The sequence below is a fragment of the Sturnira hondurensis genome, unplaced genomic scaffold, assembly GCF_014824575.4.
Source record: "Sturnira hondurensis isolate 20B ecotype Veracruz unplaced genomic scaffold, ASM1482457v3 Scaffold0023901, whole genome shotgun sequence".
Lineage (NCBI taxonomy): Eukaryota > Metazoa > Chordata > Mammalia > Chiroptera > Phyllostomidae > Sturnira > Sturnira hondurensis.
In genome coordinates this window covers 45,830-51,976 of record NW_028096532.1, presented here as the reverse complement: position 1 = coordinate 51,976, position 6,147 = coordinate 45,830, and the positions used below count along the sequence as shown (strand labels likewise).

Genomic DNA, 6,147 nt, shown 5'->3' with positions numbered 1-6,147 from the left:
GAGGATAGAAGCCAAGTGCGGATGCTCCGTACACGTCATGTCTGAGTCCACCATGGGAGAATCTCCCAGGAACTCGGTGCTCGACAAGGCAGTGAAGAATTACAGATCAGCGAGTCTATTGTTGTGCAAACAGGGTTTATTGGTGATATGCTCTCATGGAAGAGGATGAGCCTTGCCCAGGTCGGGGAGAAAGGCAAGAGCAAGAGAGAGATCCTTTGTTCTGGGGACTTACACACCTGGCCAGGTTGGGGAGGGTTGCGTAGTGATTGACAGGTAAAGGTGGTGCTACTTTCCAGGACAGGGGCCTGAATACCTAAGGCGTTAACAGGCTTCTTCCTTTAGGCACGACGGGCCCTTTTCAGGCCTTGGGATAAAAGCCGTTTCAAAGGCTTTGTTTCCCAGAAAATGGAAAAGATACATGGAAGTGCAAGACCTGCGGGGTCAGTGGGTGGGACAGGTTTCTCCCCCTCCCTGACTTGGTCTGCTCCCTATCTCCCCCAGCAGTCAACCCCACATTAGGAAGCCTCAGTTTTCTCCTGTTACACCATAGAAAGACAGCTGGTGTTCTTTCCTGGTTCTCAGAACAGAGCCGCTAGGATCTTGGCGCTTTCTGAGTGATAAATGTGGTGAGCGTGTCTTTGGTTCTGTGGAGGAAACTCAGGGTTGGCCCTTAGCTAACTGCAGGGTGAAGGTCTACTGCCAGAAAAACCGAGTCTTGGTGAGAAGCCTGGTGTTTTTAGCCGTCCGTGTAAGAAATGTTTGAACCTGCAGAGAATGTTTATGAGTTTGTTTAAGCCAAACTGGATGACAGTTACCGGGGAACAAAATCTCAATGGACCGAGAAAACAATCCAAAGAATGGCAGCTGTACTCGGCATTTTATATGGTACAGTCGAAGCAGGACGCCCCCCAAAATACGCTGACATTATATTAGGGGATGGGATAAAGCAGAATAGGAAACTCTCTGAGGCTGGATGAAAAAGTGAAACAAAGAGACCAGTATTTTTTTGAAGTCGGGTGGTACAGGAGAGTTAGTTAACAAAGAATATGATAACAATATGAGAGGGGTTTGTGGTGTCTGCTCTGGTGCGGTGAGGAAAAAAAAATCACCCTTATCTGCCCAAGGTCGTTATCATAGATGCAAAAGATGACAGACGGGCTCAGTTAAGGTCAAGACTGACCTTGGTCAGGGAAGACACCGCCCTAGGCCATGGCTGCCGGCCACGGCTCACTTTTAGTCAGGACATTTCAACTTCAGACCATCCAGTGTGGTCACTTCAGTTTTCTGAGTTTCTGAGTCCCACCACACAGGCCTCCCTTGAGCTTGTCAGCTTTCATGAGTGACCCTTTGTCACTCATGAAAGCTGACAGAGAGGGGGGAGGGAAAGGAGAAAGAGAGGGAGAGAAACATTGATGTGTGGTTGCCTCTAGATTGCCCACAACCCAGGCATGAGCCCTGACTGGGAATTGAACTGGTGACCCTTTGGTTCACAGGCCCGTGCTCCACCCACTGACCTACACCAGCCAGGGCTGTTCTCTCAACTTCTAACCTTTGGCTTTGTCTCGAGGATTTAAAAAAATATAGCTCAAATAAATTCAGACCTTTTAACCTGAAAACAGGAAGGTCCAGGATTCTGAGAAAAATCTCATCCAAGCTGACCCGGCACCTTGGGAGGAGTTGGTGGGGCACAATGGAACCCCGCTGGTACCTAGCACAGTGGTTTTTGGTGGGGTTTTCTGGAATCCTGCTGTACCACACCAAGTAAACATCATTGCAAAACATGTGGAGAATTCGTATGAGTGGATATGAGCCATCTGGATGACAATTGCTAGGAAAGATGATCTCAAATAATTGAGGAAATGCTCCAGAGGACGGCAGTTTTGTGCCTTCCTTTATACAGTCCAGTCCAAGGAGGAGGCGTACGGGGTCACCTAAAACTTCCTGACGATGGATCAGGGAGGTGGGAGAAGCAAGATGGGGCAATTTCTGGGATTGGATAAACATTAAAAACAAATAGACACACTTTGAAAAAAATGTTGGTTGGTACAGGATAGTTCACAGTTAACGATGAACAGGATAACAAAGCACGGGGGGGCTCTGTGGTCTCCGCTCCTGCGCAGTGAGGAGCCCAGGAAAAAGGATATTTTTCTGACATTTCAAAAGTATATTACAAAGGCAAAAAGACACTAGACAGGACAGGTTAAAATAAAGATTGATGTTTTTCAGGGAAGAAGCTGGCCTAGGGCATGATGTCCACTGTGAGTCAGTCACCTAGTGAGGAAGTCCTCATTTCAGGTCAACCCGTGCGGTCACTCTAGGTCTCCGGGTTGTAAGGGTCACCACGCAGGCCTGTCCTGAGCTGGTCAGGTTAGTCCACACCTTCTTTTTCATCCATACAGCCAAACTCCCCAGACTCCTTGCAGGGGAGGGAAGCTAGAGACCATCAACAGTGGCCAATTATGTAATCAATCATCCCAACAGAAGGAAGCTCCCATAAAGACCCTAAACCTGGAGTTGGAGAGGTTCTGGGTGGGAGTGTGTGGGGGGGTGGCCGGCACCCAGGGGAGGTATGGAAGCTCCATGCCTCTCCCCATGTTTCGCCCTGTCTCTTCCATTGAGCTGCTTCTGAGTTATATTATTATAAGAAACCAGTAATAGTAAGTAAAGCTTTTTCTCTGTTGAGCGAGTCATTGTAGCTAATTAGAAAACCTGGTGGGGGCGGTCATGGGAATTCCCAAATTTGTAGTCACTTAGGCAGAAAGGAGAGCAGGCAGAGCACCCCATTTGTGACTGGCATCCGAAGTGACGGCAGTTTTGTGTCACGGAGCCTTGAACCTGTGGGGTCTGCACGCATTTGGGGGAGTTGGTTAACACGAAAAAATAGACTGGCAGGGGTGACGCTGGAATTATGAGATTGTGTGTAACCCGCCTCCACGAGGTGCTCAGGGGAGTCGGAGCAGACTTCACGTTCACTGTCCTCTCTCCCTCAGGCCTCTCACCCCTCCACCTGCTTTCCTCCTCTCTGGTCTCAGGGAGTGAGTCCTGGAGCGGTGTTTTCTGTCCCAGGGCCAGTGGAGGCACAAGCCTGGAACACTGTCCATTTTAAAGTGGGGTCCACTTGAGACAAGCCATAAGCCAAGACCAGTGCAATAGGGAACCTAAGATAAAAAGCTGGAGAAAATGGCCGGGACATTTATAGCCAAACACAGACGCTCCCCTTCCTACAGGTAACTTCTAGGCCTCAGTTGCATTGCCTCGAAGGCCCCTCTAAGAAGCAGCAAAAGCAGGTGGGGGCCGCTGCAGAACCGGCTGCAATGACTAAGGACCCCCTGCCCTGTCACTGACCAATCAGGAGAGACCACAACCCTGAAAAAACACACCTGGAAAATGGACGACTCTTTTACCAAGACCCCCACTAAGATTCCTGCCTACAAGAGTGATACAAACTGAAGACAAAGGACCCAGCGAGCACCCTGTCCCCCTGGGAAGCAGCTTGGCCATTCCCTTTCCCCTCTGCTCCCCTCACTTCCTCCCCCACAGGCACATGTCTCCTAAATTCTAAGGGACCCGAGACTTGAAGTCAGGGGAACAGTGGGCAGTGGCCGCTCATCCCAGGCTCATCCCATGAACCTGTTTCCAAAAGTCCCTTTTCTCTAACTTGAACAATGAGCTAAAACAGGCCAGCCTAGTCTTTTCTTTTCTTTTTTTGCTTTTTGCTCCTATGCCAGGCCCTTCCTTGTTTCACTGTCCCCAGCTCAACCTCACAGTCATCTGGACTAACACTGTAAAATCATTTCTACCCAAAGTCAAGAACCCACAAACTACCCCCTGGTCCACTCAGGGCTAAGCCCACTGTCTGGTAGCACATTTGCTTGATGCCTAAAAAGCCAAAAACCTGACACCAGGTAGCAGTGGAAGAAAAAAAAAGTTTCAAAGGAATTATTGAAAAAAAAAAGTAGGCAGCTGATATGCAAAGACCCCAGATCTTCAGTTCTTTTCATTTAAGGCCTTTTAAAAAGGAAAAATGGGGCGGAATCTTGCTTAGGGGTTTCAAGGTCATGGACTGTGCAGCTGGCTGGGTTACGATGTAAGTTTTTATGACCTGATTTATTTCTCCCCTGACATCATTCCCTCTTCCCAGAGGCCCAGAGGCCTCCCTGCTTGCAGACAACCCAGAGTTCTGCAGCCCATTTTGGGGGCTGTGTTGGTGTGTTGACCTAGGAGCAGAGAACAGAACGATTCCCCCTCAGTGGGCCACATCCTCCTCTTATCTTGAGAAGTACATCGCCTGCAGCCTGCTTTACTGAGTTTCCAGGCTTTGGGCCACATCTGCATTCTTTCCTATCATACCTGCCAGGTTCTTTTTTTCCCTTTATTTCTTTAACTAGAAAACATGACAGTCAGCTGTGGAAGCAAAAAATATATTTTTCTCTCATCTTTTAAATTCTTTTAGCTGAGCTAATGACCAAGTTGGCAGAGACAGATTGACAGGAGACAAGGTAAAAGTCTATTTACTAATGAATCTTCTGGGGAGATAAGAATAGAGACCCAAAGAAATATTGGGTAGTTGAGGCTTCTGTGTCATTCTGAAGCGAAAGAACAAAAAGCTTCGTGGGTCGACGCTTTAACGGCAACAAAGCCATTCGCATGGAGATGCCAATGCAAACGTTTGGTAAATAAATGTTTGCTCAACATCTTCATGTGAATGTCCCACCAGGAGGTGATTTTCCATCTGGATTATTTCTAGGCAGTTAAGAGGGAGGCCAGAGAGATTTCTTTCCGAGCCTTCTGTTTCCCAATAACAAGATCTTAATCAAAACCCACAAGGGCAAACCTGGGGCAGCAAATCTGCCTCCCTTCCCAGCAGAACCACGGCTCTGAGGCTGGGTTAACGCGTTTCCCCGACACCTCCGTTCTAGCAAGTCTCTGAGTCCCTGACTCCTGACCGAACCAGATAAAATATGGAAACATTGTCCTACTCATCTAAGTGTATCGACTTTTGACTTCGTATTATAGAAAAGTGAAAAGATGCATTTGAATCTGCTAAAAAAAAAAAAAAGCCCCGTTCTTTGTTGCCCGGCACTTCATTTTTGGGAAAGCAACTCGACACGTGTGCTGTGACATTTCCCGCAGCTGCCGAGGAAGAGCTAGGAGCCCTGTGACCCTGTCCCGTGTCTCACAAGAGGGTTTACACTGTTGTCGCTTACTGCTGAATCGGTTCTTTCGTGGCGTTTTTACACGTCCCTAGTTGTGATTAGTACCCACTGAGCAGGTTGCGACCTGAAGTCGTCAGGTTGCATCTCTGTTGCTGAGAATTGGGAGGAGGGAGTTTCACAGAGGGGCGCCGGCTCCGTTTCAATGCCGCCCAAGTGCTCTCGCGTGTCGCTGAATTTGGCTCCAACAACGCGGACTGCAGGCTCGAGACGGTCCCCGGTGGGCCGCCAACAACACATGGGCTCATCAAGGTCCCTGCAGTCACGGTACCTCTGTGGCGTCTCTGTATTTTCTTTGTCAACGGCAACTGTTGTGTGTGGGAGTCCGGGGGAGATTTTGGTTGCTTTTCCCTTGCTAATTTGTTGATTCTGGACATGTGTAATGGACTTGTACTGTGGACCTGCCAGGCACTGTCCTGGGGACACGACAGTGGACGAAAGAGGCAGAGTGGACATTGCTGCTGACGTCCAATTATTTACTGGATGACTAATCTTTAAAGGGTACTTCAAGATGCCTAAAGTCCCTTAATTCCAGCCAAATTATCGACCTCAATGTGCTTCTCCAGACTTTTTCTGGATCTCTGTGTTTTCCCAATTCCTCTCTTTCTCTCACCCCCGACACCCCACGCTTCAGCAAATCCTTCACCTCTGCGCTCGGAACGAAGTCAGAAACTGATCCCCTTTTCTCACGCTGATCAGACCACCCTCCCCCGTCACCTGGGGGACCGCATGGCCTCCTCCCTCACTGGGCTCCCTGCCCTTCACCCAGCAGCCACACAAATGCTGACTAACGTGGAAGCTAGAAAAGAGTGATGCCGTTCTTCCCACCTAAATTCTCCGAAATTCTTCTGCCTGGGCTAACCATGAGCAGAGTCAGATTAGCAGGAGAATATCACATTTTTACTGTCCGAGCATGGGAAATTTACATAAGCAT

At 48.8% G+C, this 6,147-nt stretch overlaps 1 long non-coding RNA gene across 1 annotated transcript; it reads right to left on the bottom strand.

Annotated features, from left to right (window-relative positions):
* Positions 1-2,254: 2,254 nt before the first annotated feature.
* Positions 2,255-5,396, bottom strand: LOC118981302 (uncharacterized). Its single transcript, XR_005065326.1, has 2 exons — positions 5,262-5,396; positions 2,255-2,433 (listed from the first exon to the last, which is right to left on the bottom strand). It is a non-coding gene; the product is annotated as an uncharacterized LOC118981302 (long non-coding RNA).
* Positions 5,397-6,147: the final 751 nt, after the last annotated feature.